Source organism: Trachemys scripta, chromosome 8, assembly GCF_013100865.1.
Source record: "Trachemys scripta elegans isolate TJP31775 chromosome 8, CAS_Tse_1.0, whole genome shotgun sequence".
Lineage (NCBI taxonomy): Eukaryota > Metazoa > Chordata > Testudines > Emydidae > Trachemys > Trachemys scripta.
In genome coordinates this window covers 48,571,295-48,585,496 of record NC_048305.1, presented here as the reverse complement: position 1 = coordinate 48,585,496, position 14,202 = coordinate 48,571,295, and the positions used below count along the sequence as shown (strand labels likewise).

Here is a 14,202-nt window from a genome sequence, read left to right as displayed (position 1 = left end):
CATGGCTCTTTGGGGGCGGAGACTGGCTTCCGTCATCGTCATTGCTCTGCGGGTAGGTCCTATGAGAATAGTTTGGCGGGGACCATGATTGCCGCTGCACTGTCACGTGACAGCGTTTCGAGGCGGACATATATACCAGTGGCACCGCCTCCTTCTTCCCTTTTGCTGAGCCGGTGCGTGCGGTACAGGGGCCTGGCGGCTGGGTGAGTATCGCGCGGCTTTCGGCCTCTCTGGCGGCTCCATGCTGCTCAATGCCGACCCCATCGCGGTCCCGACGCGCTGTGGCCCCCCTCTCGGAGGGGCTTTGCCGCCGATGGGTGCGGGCTGAGGAGGATGGAGGTGGATTGTCCACTCCCCCCCGTGTGTGGGGGCTCCTGCTCCTCGCGGGGCGCGAAGCTTAGGTGGCTTCATTGATGTTAATGGGGGACTCGTGACCCGTGAGCTCTGGCCAGGCCGGCGCACCACAGGGCCCCTCCCGTCAGCCTAGCGGCCTCGCTGAAGGAAAAACGTTGCATACTGAGGATTTAGTGCCCTTGCGCTTTTCTAAGTTGGCGTAGGGGTGGCTTTGGTAGGCGCCGACTTTGTGGGCCTCAGAGGCCCTGTATTGTAGGGTTTTGGATTGGACTATGGGGTTGCACATGGTGCAGTGCTAGGCGAGTTGGACTCTGCCCTTAGCATCTCCGGTCTGGGAGGGTCTTCAGCAGAGCATCAAGTGACTCTAGTGTAGTGGTTTTCTATGGAAGCTCATAGTAGATTAACAGATCTTGCCATAGCTTGGGTGTCCATTGGTAGCTTCTCAATAGGAAGTAGCTTGAGGAGGGATTGGTCTTTCTTTCACCATATGGGCTGGAGGTGGCGATAGAACTGGAAAAATGTAGCATCAGTGTAGTTGGAAAGTGGAAATGCTCTTGGAGTAAGTTGGAAAGAATATATGAACGTTGCATGAGAACACGTGGTGGAAAGTGTTGAATCTTTCTTAGTGTAATGCTATCTGCAGTAGTAGGAGAGCGAGCAAGCAGGTCTTTGTACAAGCATGGTTTTTCCTTAGTAATAGTTACCAGGTCCCAGGTTTCCTTTTTTTAATGGGATAGTGTCATGTCTCAGTGCATCTTGCCCTCCATGTACGTGCACATGATGAAAACCATGTTGGTAGGGACATCTGAGAGTATGATGAATACCAACATCTCTGAGCTGGACATGGGGTATATTCATTGCTGGGCAATGGCATAAATAGTTTGGAGGTAGTATGTTCTAGTCCAGTTTAGACAAGCAAAATCAAATTTTATTTGTGATTGCCTGAGTGTAACTAGGTGCCTCTATAAAGTTATAATTGCATTGTAGAAGGAATGGTGGGTAATCATTAATGTCCCACTTGGGGGGAGGGGAGGCTGTATTTTCTTATTGCAAAAAAAATTATCTCCTTGGCATTAACTGGCCCTTTTAATAGTCTGAGATCTAACAATAGTGCCTACAGAACAGGTTGAAGTGAATTTGTAGTAGTGTGTGCTGTAGCTGTTCTGGAATAAGTGCTTTGGAGTCTTATTAGTCTTGCACTTTTTGTCAGTCTGAAAAATTTATGCCAGGCTATCTAGGTAGGCTTTTTTCTGAAACTGAGGAAATTATGTAACATATACATTATATCTTCTGTTTTTAGCCATGATACATCAAGCAAGTTCTTCCCTCGCTGGTAATTACAAAACTGGTAGGTACTGCTTTCTAACAGTAGGGTTTAATTGGCGAAAGGGTACTATCTGGCCTAGTACAGATCCACTTGAAAATGTCTGGCTTGACTATTTTCAAGAAATGTAGAGTGCCTGCTGACCTCTCAGGAGGAGCAGGGCCAGTGTTGCTCCATGAATCTTCCAGTAGCTGTTTATATAGCACGTTGCTCTTAATTGGCCATCTTCTATGGCTGCATGGGCAACAGGACAATCACTTCAGATAGGCCTATAACAAAAGGTTTTGAAATGAAAGACTGTGTTATTAAACTGAACAGCCAATGATGCTTTAAAGATAAGAGTAGTGGACAGAAGTGATTTCTGAGAACTCTATTCTGAGGCTTTATTCAGTGCCTGTTATCTTTGATCTCAGACTTTGTTTTAGCAGTGCCTGATTTGGTTTCTTTGTTTCTTTCGTTAGCAGACCGAGACCTGATGTCACTTGCTAAGGTAAAATCATTTTTTAATTTTTTGCGTCATGAATGAGGGACAAAGTTAGTTAAAGATGCGTAAATGTAAATTACGGTCTAGAGGCCTTATTTTTTAATCCGATCAGTACGCTAGCTAAATATTTCCAGCAGCTAAATACCAGACTTTCCCCTTGTGCCACAATGATGACACTTATTTGCTACTCTTGACAAGAGAATGATGAGAGCTCTCAACCACCTGTATTTCAAACTGAGGCACAACACTGTTGGGAACCGTTTCATCTATTGATGTCTGAACCTGTTTCATAACTCTTCTCTCTTTTCTCAGGTTTTAATGGAGGAAGTTGGAAGCCCCATAGAAGGAAGATTCTCTGGTAAGAAACAGAATAACTCCTCTTGGAAAAACATCTCCATGGCGCATTAATGGGTTTCTCCTTCATGGAGCTGAGGCAGTGCAATGACAAGGATGGTTATAGAAGATGTTTAGAGTTTTGTGTCTGCTTAATAAATCAGAACAATTCTAACTCTTGCTATTACTCAGTTTCTTGGATTGTCTTCTCCGGTTGAGTAGCTCTCTCTGGAGCATCTTTTCATTCAGAGCCACTCCTGCCTTTTGGTAGATCACACTAACTAAAGCAAACTCTTTATTAGAAAAATAGCTTAGAACCAGTCTCACCAAAGCCAATACAGTGATGACAACATAGTTCAGCAGAATGCACAGTGACGAACACAAGCTTTGTCTTTCGCTCCTATCTGATGTATCTGGCTATCATGTGATCCTCCCCGATACATATTAGTTAACGGTAATGGTGCCTAATTTTTTCCTTTTCTCTTCATATAGGCCTGAAGCATGAATCCTGATGATGAAAGGTAAGTCATTAATTTTGACCTGGGCAGGTTGTTCCTCTGGCAAAAACTGCTGATTAAAAATTTGGCTAGTAAATAGTGTCTAGGGAAGAAATCCACTCTAAAGAAGTGGCTTATTTTTGGGTTGCCCAAGTCTTTCATGCACCTCAGACAAATTTAGAAGTAAACTAGGAAGTAACTTGACTTGCTCTGTATTTTCAACTGCCGTTCTCTCTTCTCTCCGGTGGAGGCTGTATATGATAATAACCTAGTTCAGCAGATGGTCTGTGAAGAGCATGCTGTACTGTCTCTTGCTCCTATCTGATGCATCCTCCAGTTGCTTGTGATTTACTCTGGCAGCTAGTTCACAAGGAAAGCTCAGGTCATAAATGTGCTCTCCCTTTGTCTACCGAAAAGTGTTCTGAAGACTGGCTGGCTTACGGCAAAATTTCTTTTTTGCTAGTCTTCTCTAGTAACTGGATTAGAGAGAAACTCTCAAAAGGGGGAGAGGGGAGAGTCAGTTCCCACAAATGAACCTAGAAAAGGTGAAGCACAGACTATATTAGGGATAACTTGGTGTAGAACTTATTTTTGTGCTTGGATACTATTGATACTAAAACACATTAGATCAAATAGCTTGGCTTAATAGACTTAAGTCAATGGATGTGCAGTAGCATTTACAGAAAATGCTATGTAAAGCCACGTCTCCAGTCTGTTTTGCCCATTAAACTAGAACATTTAGCATAGTAACATTACAAATCCATCTAAGCACTTCAAGATAAGACACTTAAGTATGTCTACACTATAGCGTGTTCTACGTTGGTAGAAAAATCTTTCGTAGATAACCACCACTTCTGAGGTGGATTAAGTTGACAATCTTTTTGTAAATCTAGCTGCATCTGCGCTGGGAGTTAGGTCTACTTAATTTCACAGCCCTGAGTGATGTAGTTATGTTGACCTCTGTTTTAGGTGTAGACCCAGCCTAAATGTCTAACATGCTGGTACCCTGCTGACTGTATTGTTTTTGTGGTCATCCCCCTCACACCCCAGGTCTGTCTTCCATCTGTTCTTTTTTGTTTGTGTGTGTGTGGTGTGTGTTTGTTTTATTCTTACATTGTTAGTTCTTTGGGGCAGAGACAGTCTTTGTTCTGTCTGCACAGAGCCTTGCAGAAAATTGGTCTTTGTCCATGATTGCTCCTAAGTGCTTCAGTAATACTAATAATAATAAATAACTAGTGGTATGGGTACCATAAATATCTCTTCTTTACAGGCTGCATAAAATAGGTTGGCTTCGGATGACCACCTGCCTGATGTATGGAGATAAAAATTCCAACTTGAACACAGTTCCATAATGTTTGCAGGGAGAGTAAAGCACAGGACACTTCATACAAAGGTAACTTTGGAGGACATACTTCTAGTGTAAATAAATATTTCACACTGTCCTGCAGCCATCTATTAAATCTGCTTTACTCTTGCTTCTGTCCTATTGATTGAGTTTGAATGTTGGCAGTAGGAAACCTCAGAGCTTTCAAAGTGAAGCCAGGAAGGGGTAAATATATGGGACAAACAAGGAATGTAGTATGTAAGGTTGAGCTAATAGCATCTGATCCTATTAGACAATTTTCACTAGGATTCTTCAAATGTGTGCAATGAATATTCTTATAGTATTAAACCTGCTCTATGGGGGGCAGAAATCCTAAGACTGAACCATGACTTGGAGTACTGGGTTTAATTCTTGGCTTTGCCACACACACTCCTTCAGTATTGGGTAATTTGCTTCATCTCCCAATGCCTTGTTTCTCCATTTTATGGATGGGGAATAACTTTCTCTGGCCTGTCTGAAAATGTAAGCAGTTCAGAACAGGGACTGTCTATGGTGCCTAGACAATACCTGGTAGGTTAATGTTTTTAGAAAGCTGATTTGCATTGTACAGTCATACGGTATACGAATCTCCTTTACATTGCAGCAGGTGTTGCTTTAGGGGAAGTGGCCACACTAGTATTTTAATTTGGCAACTAGGTTTAATTAGATTGCCAAATGCAGAGTACTTTTTTTCCCAAGCCCTAACTATTTTTTTATCCTGCATGTAATAACATTAAAAGTTTAATATGCTATTGACTTATTGTGGGAACGGTGTGGTTTTTAAAATTTCTGTCCATAAGACTGAGGTGGCACTGGCAGATGCAAGAAGCTGTTAAGTTAGTCAGGGTTTGCTCCAGAGGGAGCCCTGTCCATCTTTATTTGGGTGGTGGGCTGATGTCATCTAGGCCTCAAGACTTGTCGTCTTCACTGAAGAGTTATCTTAGGGGCCACACCTGAGTAAGACTGTAACTGTTCACTGGCCAGCTAACGCCTGAGTGCTGCTTATCTCCTTGCTTTGCAGTCAAGACTCAGCTAAATCAGCAGAGTGCTGATAACCATCCAGTGCCTTTCCATAACTTCTACCCTGTGTGCTCAGGACAGGCAAGTTCTCGGACAGCTCACAGTGAGCATATCATAGAGCCATGGGATATGCACCCAAAAGTCCTAGCAACACACAAGTGGATGCAGCACCAGTCTGGACCAGTAACTCAGATATGGCTTTGCAGTGTGGCTGCTTGCACCCAGGCTAAGCCGACCTGGGTGCTCAGACCCAACTGGTGATCACCTGACTTACTTCATCAGTGAGGAGACGTACCCAGGAAGGGGGCAGTAAAATAAAGAGCTCCTTGAGAGCCTAATAGGATTGGTGCAGGATTCTTAGGCAAGTGCCCATCTCCTAGGTTAGAGAAGAGGATGTCATGTGTAACGGAAAACAGCTGTCTGTGTACTGTAGATGATGATGAATCAGGTCTCTGATCCTAATGAGGATAAAATTGACTAAACACTGATACAGTTGTATAATAATTAAATACTATAGACGCTTATTATGAGCTCCAGCTAATACCAGCTTTCTCTTGCAGGCTTCCAGAGGGTGCTTGGGTATCCTGTAAGTTCTGTATTTTTAACTTCATGGGAATACTAGAGTTAACTAGAGGTGGGAAAGGGATGGGGCTAGAGTATGCCTCTAAAATAAGGCTGTAGCTATAATCAGAGGATCTGTTAAAGTATATAGAAATATCAATGCTGGTTGCTTATTGCACATCATATCCTAAAATAGAGGGATGGGGGGGCGAACTGGCAGAGGGCCCAACACTTAACAACTTACCTATTATCAGAGGGGTAGTCTTGTTGATCTGGTTCTGTAAAAAGCAACAGAGAGTCCTGTGGGACCTTTAAGACTAACAGATGTATTGGAGCATAAGCTTTAGTGGGCGAATACCCACTTCGGGCGTCTGACGAAGTGGGTATTCACCCACGAAAGCTTATGCTCCAATACATCTGTTAGTCTTAAAGGTCCCACAGGACTCTCTGTTGCAACTTGCCTAGTGTAGCAAACATGTACAGCTCCCATTGACATGAGAACCATTTCTCATCTGATACTCCACCACAGCCTATCCCCACCACACAGGTTTTAGTTAAAAACTGTTTGTTGCCCAGTCCATACAAGCAGCCTGTATGATGAGATGCAAATAGACTGACTCAATCATGGAGATCTGTAATTAGCTCTATCTGATTTCAGGCATCTGGCTTGGATTTTCCTGTTTCATGGTTGATTGTCTCTGGGTTGTCCTGACACTCTGCTTCATTCCAGGACTGGGGTGACTTGGACGTACAGAGTGCCGTTATTAGCAGTGGTAAGTCATCAGTCTACTAGTTTTGTTTTGGTTTTAACTTGGCTATTGACATAATGTAATAAATAGTTTGGTTCCCTGCTACAGTCTGGTGTCCAGGTGCTGGCATCTAAGGGTCTTATGCATTATGGTGGAAATCATACTAAAGTTTGTTAATGTAGAATTCCTGTGAGGTTTCCTGGCTTGTCCTTTTCCTTTTTCTGCCACAAGATTTCAGGTACTGTTAGCCTGCAGGGCTCACTTAAGGATAATCCAAGGTAGTGCTTCACCAAGGTAGTGCTTCACCAGAGACTTCATGCTTTGTTTTGAGACCTGTGGATAAACAGCCACAGTGGATTTTGAAGACTTGTGTTCTAGGGAATCGTGGAATGTTGTAGGCTAATCTACATAGCAGCTGTCTCCTACAGGGTTTATAATGATGTTGACAAATGTCTGACCTGAAATCAGTATGTGGACTACTTCATTACTGAAAGACCCTGTAAATGAAGTAATACAGAAATGAAGACACACTGTTTAACTTTATGCAGAATTGCTTCTTTTTTACTCCTGGAGAGCTGTCAACGAGAAACTAATGCTCTCACTTCTGCTTGTTAGGTCCTGGCCCTGTCTTGAATAAATTTGGGTGAGTATGTATTTTTGTTTAGACTAATAAGTTGTTAACTTGTAGCTAGTAGGAGCATTGTTGTAACCAGTGATGAAATTAGATTCTGCCAAATGAATGTCTGTGATATTACTCCTTTCCGTTCCATTTACTCTGAGGTTACATTCTTGCTCCGCCAAAGTTAGAAATGGGAAAGGCAGTGTGTCCTCTAAACATAGACTGGCCCAGAAGCTTGGAGTGGAAGGGATTTTAAAAATGTACTGAATACATGGAGCGTATTGTGGCTTCTCAACTGTTAGAATACTTTAACTTGTCCCTTTTGCTCTAAAGGTTACCAGTTTAAATGACACTTATGTCTGGATGAACACCTCAGATGATGGGATCTGAAACCTCTACTGCTTAGGATGGGCCAAGGAATGATCTGTTCACCCCCTTAAATGATTAAATTAACAAAGCTTTTAAAAAGCTGGTTCGTACTTCACTTGATCACTTTGCTAGTCTTCCACACCGTAGATCAAGGAAATCTAGTTGAGCAGGTTATAGTCTAGCTAGTTTGGGTTACTAATTCATGTTATAGTACACTTTTTTAAAAACAACTTTCTTCCCCCCCCCCCCCATAAGCATTAATATTAGAAGATGATGGATGATCAAGACAGCATTTCAAGTGAGAGGTTTGTATCTTATTCTGTTCCTTTGTGGGTTATATGTGGCAAAACCAGCTGGGTTTTAATCCTGTAAAAGTAACTGCATTGTGTGATGGAACCAACCTTTCATTGTTGTGGTTGTATGAAGCTCAGTGGCTTCACTTAAATACTATAGTTTTAAACGCTGGTCCTAGATACAGACGTGTACTACTGTAAAACACTAACACTTTCAAGAATGCAGAGATGTGTGGTAGGTGCGCCTCTAAATTAAGGAGCAAGCCCTTGTTCCAGGTGTAAGATACTGAGGCTTTCAAAAAAAACTCAGTTTTAGCTCAGCACTGTTCTCACTATAGTCAGTGGGGGGGGGAAACTCCCATTAACTTAAATGACCGCAGAGGGGGGGCCAACACAGAGCACTCATGAAAAATGTTAATAGGCTTGTAAGGTGGGATGTACCCATCTTGAGATGCTCCTAAATTTTCTTCTGTTTTGAATATGCCTCCTGCATCCACTTTAACACTATGATACCACAGAAGCAACATGGGAGTAACTTACAAAAAGCTTAAATTCCTACTATAGCACTTTGGGTCACTCTGCAAAATGGTGATGGCAATTCTTGCAGCAGAATATTTCATGGGATGAAATGATTAAAACTGCGTAGTACACATCTGTGCAGAACCTTGGGCTCCTGGGCCCTAGCCACTGGACCACAGTGATGACTCCTTGTCTGCAAGAGTCACATATAGGTACAAATTCACCAACATTGATATTGGTGTCTGATTAGTACAAGGCTATTCCTCCAGTACCTGCAAAATGTAAATGTTCAGAGGATTCCAGCTGTGAAACCAGACTGAGTCGATTCACCGCACTTGGAATCCACATTTAAAATCTAGCTGCATATCTAGGATGCCTCCCTTGCAGCTATATGATAGAGGTTCCCTTCCCCCGTGCTTTCCTTTACAACTGAACAAACAGTGACAGTTGGCTTGGGGCTAGAATTGAAGCCTGTGATGACTTGGATTATAAGAGTAGTGGACAGAACAGGTTTCTGAAAACTTCACTCTGAGGCTTTGAAACTAGTAGTATGTCTGCAGGCAGAGCAAAGAATGACATGTAACATTTGAATTTATTTTTTCCCCTCCAGGGCTGGAGTGCACTCCTGGAAAAAGGATCACTTTGCTGAGGTAACTCTTCACTTGAACTTGGAGCAGAGTCTCTGCTCTGGTTCTCTGGCTGACAGGGGAAGCACACACTATGCTAGATATGTGCATTGAATAAAGTGTTTGCAGCCATTATGAGCTGCTCTGCTTTCCAGAGTTAGCTCTGGACAGTTGCCAGAAGCTGGGAATTGGTGACTGCAGATGGATCACTTGATTATCTGTTCTGTTCATTCCCTCTGAAGCACCTGCCATTGGGCACTGTCAGAAAACAGGCTATTGGGCTAGATCACTAGTTCTCTAACTTTTGAATTGGTGACCCCTTTCACACACAAGCCTGAGTGCAAACCCCCCCTCCTCCCCATATAAGTTAAAAACACATGTTCAAATATTTAACACTATTATAAATGCTGGAGGCAAAGCAGGGTTTGGGGGTGGAGACTGACAGCTAACAACCTCATGACCTCACCCCCAGTTTGAGAACCCTGGGGCTAGATGCACCTTTGGTCTGACCCAGTATGGCTGTTATGTAAATTCTAAAGCCACACAGCTCTCTGCACAGACCCAAAGCCATAGTGGACAGAAGATGTTTCTAAGAATGTAGGGCTGAGGCTTTGCTGCTTATAGATGTCTGTAATATAAGCAACAGAGTCCTGTGGCACCTTTAAGACTAACCGATGTATTGGAGCATAAGCTTTCGTGGGTGAATACCCACTTTGTCGGATGCACGAAATGGGCATTAAGCCACGAAATCTTATGCTCCAATGCATCGGTTAGTCTTAAAGGTGCCACAGGACCCTCTGTTGCTTTTTACAGATCCAGACTTAACACGGCTACCCCTCTGATACTTGTAATATAGGTGTGCTCATTTTTAGTCATGAGAATAGAAGAATTACCAGACATGAACTTGATATGGTAAGTTGGCTGTTGCATTTATCTGACATGTAATTATGAAAATGATATCCTAAGAGATTCCTCTTCTGCGTCAGTTTTATGAAACATTCACTTTTACAATTGACCAACCTCACTGCTAGTTCATCACCAATTCTAAAAAGCAGAGACATTCCCAGAAAAAGTCACACCCAACCCAACAGCATTCTCCATCTCTTATATGGTTTGACCTAATATTTTGTTTTTATATGCTAGCTGTCTCAGTGGCAGGTTGGAATTAGGGTTGTGTACTGCAGTATGACTTTCACTCTCTATACTGAGGATGAGATAGTACTGTTTAGCTCCAGCAGCACTGAATAAAACTGTTCCACTGCTGACTATAAAGTATATTGGTGAAATGCTGACTTCCTGTCTGTATGTACTGTTAATGATGATTTTGGTGTAAACAATGGGAATCTCTCTGAAAGAGAATGAGGAGGACTCTGATGCTGAAACAGTACAGAACTTCAAGCTGTCTCTACTAAGAATCAGATTCTACCAACCAGAACCTGTTTGTAAAAATTGAATTATTATGTTACAGAGTAAAGTTGGTCAAACAGTCAGTGAAGCAGTCAGCCCTCTGCCTGCCTGAGAGGTAAGGATAAAGCAAAGTACTGGGAGCTTATTTTAAAGATCAATGACGCTTGAGGCTTAGATTTTTGGAATCTCTTCTTGGGGGTCCACTGGACTGTCAGTTCAGATTAGTGAGGACTGTGACTGTTTTGCATATACTTGGCCATATCTGCCAGCTCCCATGACACTCTTCCTGCAGTTGCTGTTCAGCAATGGGGATGTCAGGAGAATTCTTCTGACTCTCCTACAGCAGAAATGTTCAATTAATTCTTTATGCAAAATCATTCTTAGAAAACAGCTCGACTTCCATGGCTGACGATTAGAAGGACAGTGTCTGTCTTGCTTCCATTAAAGCTAATTGGGAGCAGGATTGGGCCTCTTCTACTGGTAACTGTAATATAGTCTGATCACTGCAGTCAAACAAAGCTAGAAGCCCATCTTAGTCACATTCTACCTTAGGGTAACTGAATCAAAGAGCTGCTTTAAAGCCACCACATCTTAGTCTGTCACTAACTTTTCATGCTCTCACTTTGTAGGAGTGGGATGACAGCCTGAAACTAAACACCCCAGTGAATGAAAGTGCTATTAAGCCGATACAATGATGATAACATAGTTCAGCAGAATACACAATGACGAACACAGCTTTGTCTTTCGCTCCTATCTGATGTATCTGGCTACAGCTGAATCCTGACACTAAAGAGCTCTTGTGGTCTTAAAAGTAACTACATGAAAATAGCACCTTTGTATTCCACATTATCTGCTCCTTGGGGGCAATTTAGTATGTCCACTTGAAGTCTAACTTGCCCATGAGTTGTTGAGGGCGGAATTCTATAACCAGGGGCAGTGGCTGGGCCTGCAGAACCTCTAAGGGGTGTGTGTAAGGAGAACCTTTTTATAAAGGACATACCCTGGTGTTGAGCCTTGTAGGTCCAGTCAAACACTGACATGATATAAAAATACACGTGGCTTTGCTCAGGAAGGTTCCTTTGCAAAACTAAGATACAGTTGTAAAGATTTGCTAGCAGTTAAGCTCATGAGACTGGTGCACTTGCACTTTTACAGTGCAGGTTCCAAAATGCAGATGGGAAAGGGCACTTGTAACTACTGATGAAATTTAGATTCTGCCAAATGAGTTCCAGTGCTGTAAACCATTTCCACTCTTGCTGAGATGCTACTCATGGGAGAACTATTAATTAATGTCCATTTCCCTTCTCTTTAGGGAGCAAAATTGGTTTTAATGGACAGTTGAGGAACCAGAAAGGTGGGTATCATTTTACTTGCATTGCTTCAACACTTAACAGTGACCTGCTGCTTTGATCCCTTTTCTGGAATGGAGAGATGATGATTACAGTCTTAGCTTGAACTCTCTCTCTGATGAGTGATGGAAAATCTAAGGTCTGATCTATTCCTATCAATAAACATCTTGTACTTTAGAGTTCAATGCTTCACCCTATAACCGTTTTTGTCTCTCCTTGCAGTGTGAAGATGTCAGATTGTGTATCCAACGACTCCTAAGTTGGTTTGTGTGTGGGGGGGTGGTGGTGGTGGGTTTTTTTTGCACAGAAGACCGTGCCCTTGCTTCTGAGGTGTTTGGGCATAGTCATGGAGGGGCCAGAGTCAGTCCTGCAGCAGTGGGTGTGTCAAGCTGGAGGGAAGCAGTCTCTCTGCCACCCCATTTAGATGATCAGTTTGGCCTGGAGTCCTTGCTCTGCAGTCCTGCCTGCACTCAGAGCCCACCAGGGCCTTTTAAGGGGCTTGCAAGGGTGTTGAAAGGACAGATGGGGCGGCAGTGCTTGCTGTGTTCTACCCTTGCCACAAAAGGTGACATGACTTCTGGATGAAGAGTCCTACAAATTTGTCAGAAAAGATTAAGTTCAGAATGTCTTGTAGAAGCATGTGACAAGTGGGGCAACACTGATACACACTTTGGTCTCTTCTTAAATATCCAATTAAGAAACGAGACTTGCTCTAAACTTAAACTTTTGCCATGTGTCTTTTAACCAGCACTAAGTAGACTTTAGAAGTAAAATAGCTGTCTAACAAATTGAAATGTGCTAAAATAAACTAATCAAAAATAACTAGTCTGGAGTAGTTGTGTATTATGTATGAGTTCAAAGTCTCAGGGTATGTCTACACTACGAAATCAGGTTGATTTTATAGAAGTCAATTTTTACACAATCGCCTGTATAAAACTGATTTCTATGTCTACACTAAATGCATTAAGTTGGTGGAGTGCATCCTTGGTACTGTGGCTAGCATTGATTTATGGAGCAGTGCACTGTGGGTAGCTATCCCACAGTTCCTGCAGTCTCTGTGTTGTACTTAAAGTACTGCACAGGATCTTTTCAGGGGGAATAAGGCAGAATGCCACATTTATTAGCAATACATGTATTCATTAACACTGTATTATATGCATATAATATTACATTTATACACACACACACACACACACACACCGTCTTGTTGTTACCAATTAGTTGCTCCCCTTAACTTCACTGGCCAGGTGAGTTAGATGGGGGGAGGGGGTGGAGCCGGGCTTCTGCTGATCCGCATCAATGCTCCCATGTTGACAAGATGAGACCCGGGGTCCTCTGCAAGACACCTCACTTTTATAGCAGCTTTCCTCTTATGCAAATTTATACCGGATTCAAACTCTGTGTCTGTGTCCGTTTGGTCCTTTGTGCTGCTTTCTTTTGAGTGTTGTCCCAATGCTGCAAAGAGGGTTTTTCCAAAAGAAGGTAGGTGCTTCTAACACCCCTCCCCCTCCTTCTCTTCCCCCCCCCCCCCTGCTTGTCTTTAATGAGCCCACTTGACACGTTTTATTGTCCTTGGGTCTGGCTCCCAGCCCCTCTCCAACAGTTGAGGCTGTCTGGAGGTGCTGCCTTCCATGCCTTGCTCATTCACACCTCATTCATTCAATAGGGCAATTAAGAGGGGGGGGGGGAGAGCTCTTGTTCTACTGCTAGCAAAAAGAAGAAAAATTTCTATCTTATTCTATTCTTAGGGGCTATAATATTATACCAAGGGCAATGCAAAGTTTCTAAATGAGACTTTGATACAAAGTTCCATGAAAACAGAGGTCACATGTGGGTAGACCCACCACAAGGTTATATGAAGAGGCACAATGTAAAGTCATATGAAAATTATCACAGATTTATCTACATCTGCTGCCCATTGGAATTCTGGGTTAAGCTCCCAATGCCTAATGGTGCAAAAACATTGCTGTGGGTGGTTTGTCAACCCACCCTCTGTGAAAGCACTGGCAGACAATCATTTTGTGCCTGACACCAGGGAGGCTTTGAAAACCAGTTTCATGACTGTCCAGGCTTTGTGACAGTTGTGTTTCTCCTTGATGCAAACCCACACCCTTTGTTGATTTTAATTCCCTGTAAGCCACCCCCCTCCCCCTTTGAAATAAAGTAACTGCACGGTTTCAAAAAACAATAGACAAGATAGCCTGGGGAGGAGGGAAGGACAAGGCCACATTGTTTATTGTAATCGCACTAAAAATCCAACTTTTTGAATGACAGCTTTCTGTTGCTTGGCCCATCCTCTCCAGTGGAGTGCCTGGAACCTCCCCCACTGCATTCT

The 14,202-nt window shown here is 42.9% G+C and overlaps 1 long non-coding RNA gene and 10 other non-coding genes across 15 annotated transcripts; all 11 read left to right on the top strand.

Moving 5' to 3' along the window:
- Window positions 1-67: 67 nt before the first annotated feature.
- On the top strand, window positions 68-12,692 carry LOC117881452. Of its 5 annotated transcripts, none has more exons than XR_004646800.1 (15): window positions 68-203; window positions 1,655-1,702; window positions 2,140-2,168; window positions 2,475-2,520; window positions 2,988-3,016; window positions 3,962-4,042; window positions 4,263-4,385; window positions 5,936-5,961; window positions 6,667-6,709; window positions 7,301-7,328; window positions 7,929-7,978; window positions 9,096-9,135; window positions 10,580-10,633; window positions 11,831-11,872; window positions 12,090-12,692. It is a non-coding gene; the product is annotated as an uncharacterized LOC117881452 (long non-coding RNA). The 5 variants fall into 5 exon arrangements; XR_004646801.1 differs by lacking the exon at window positions 3,962-4,042 and adding an exon at window positions 9,925-10,023 and having other exon boundaries at window positions 69-203; XR_004646802.1 differs by lacking the exon at window positions 3,962-4,042 and adding an exon at window positions 9,968-10,023 and having other exon boundaries at window positions 71-203.
- LOC117882327 lies at window positions 1,121-1,198 on the top strand. The gene has a single exon (XR_004646985.1). It is a non-coding gene; the product is annotated as a small nucleolar RNA SNORD74 (small nucleolar RNA).
- LOC117882335 lies at window positions 1,995-2,061 on the top strand. Its single transcript, XR_004646993.1, has one exon. It is a non-coding gene; the product is annotated as a small nucleolar RNA SNORD75 (small nucleolar RNA).
- Window positions 2,323-2,404, top strand: LOC117882317. Its single transcript, XR_004646976.1, has one exon. It is a non-coding gene; the product is annotated as a small nucleolar RNA SNORD24 (small nucleolar RNA).
- On the top strand, window positions 2,828-2,911 carry LOC117882330. The gene has a single exon (XR_004646988.1). It is a non-coding gene; the product is annotated as a small nucleolar RNA snR60/Z15/Z230/Z193/J17 (small nucleolar RNA).
- Window positions 6,526-6,590, top strand: LOC117882328. Its single transcript, XR_004646986.1, has one exon. It is a non-coding gene; the product is annotated as a small nucleolar RNA SNORD44 (small nucleolar RNA).
- Window positions 7,117-7,180, top strand: LOC117882334. The gene has a single exon (XR_004646992.1). It is a non-coding gene; the product is annotated as a small nucleolar RNA SNORD78 (small nucleolar RNA).
- Window positions 7,393-7,468, top strand: LOC117882326. The gene has a single exon (XR_004646984.1). It is a non-coding gene; the product is annotated as a small nucleolar RNA SNORD47 (small nucleolar RNA).
- Window positions 8,954-9,021, top strand: LOC117882336. Its single transcript, XR_004646994.1, has one exon. It is a non-coding gene; the product is annotated as a small nucleolar RNA SNORD75 (small nucleolar RNA).
- On the top strand, window positions 10,419-10,498 carry LOC117882319. Its single transcript, XR_004646978.1, has one exon. It is a non-coding gene; the product is annotated as a small nucleolar RNA SNORD79 (small nucleolar RNA).
- Window positions 11,202-11,284, top strand: LOC117882329. The gene has a single exon (XR_004646987.1). It is a non-coding gene; the product is annotated as a small nucleolar RNA snR60/Z15/Z230/Z193/J17 (small nucleolar RNA).
- Window positions 12,693-14,202: the final 1,510 nt, after the last annotated feature.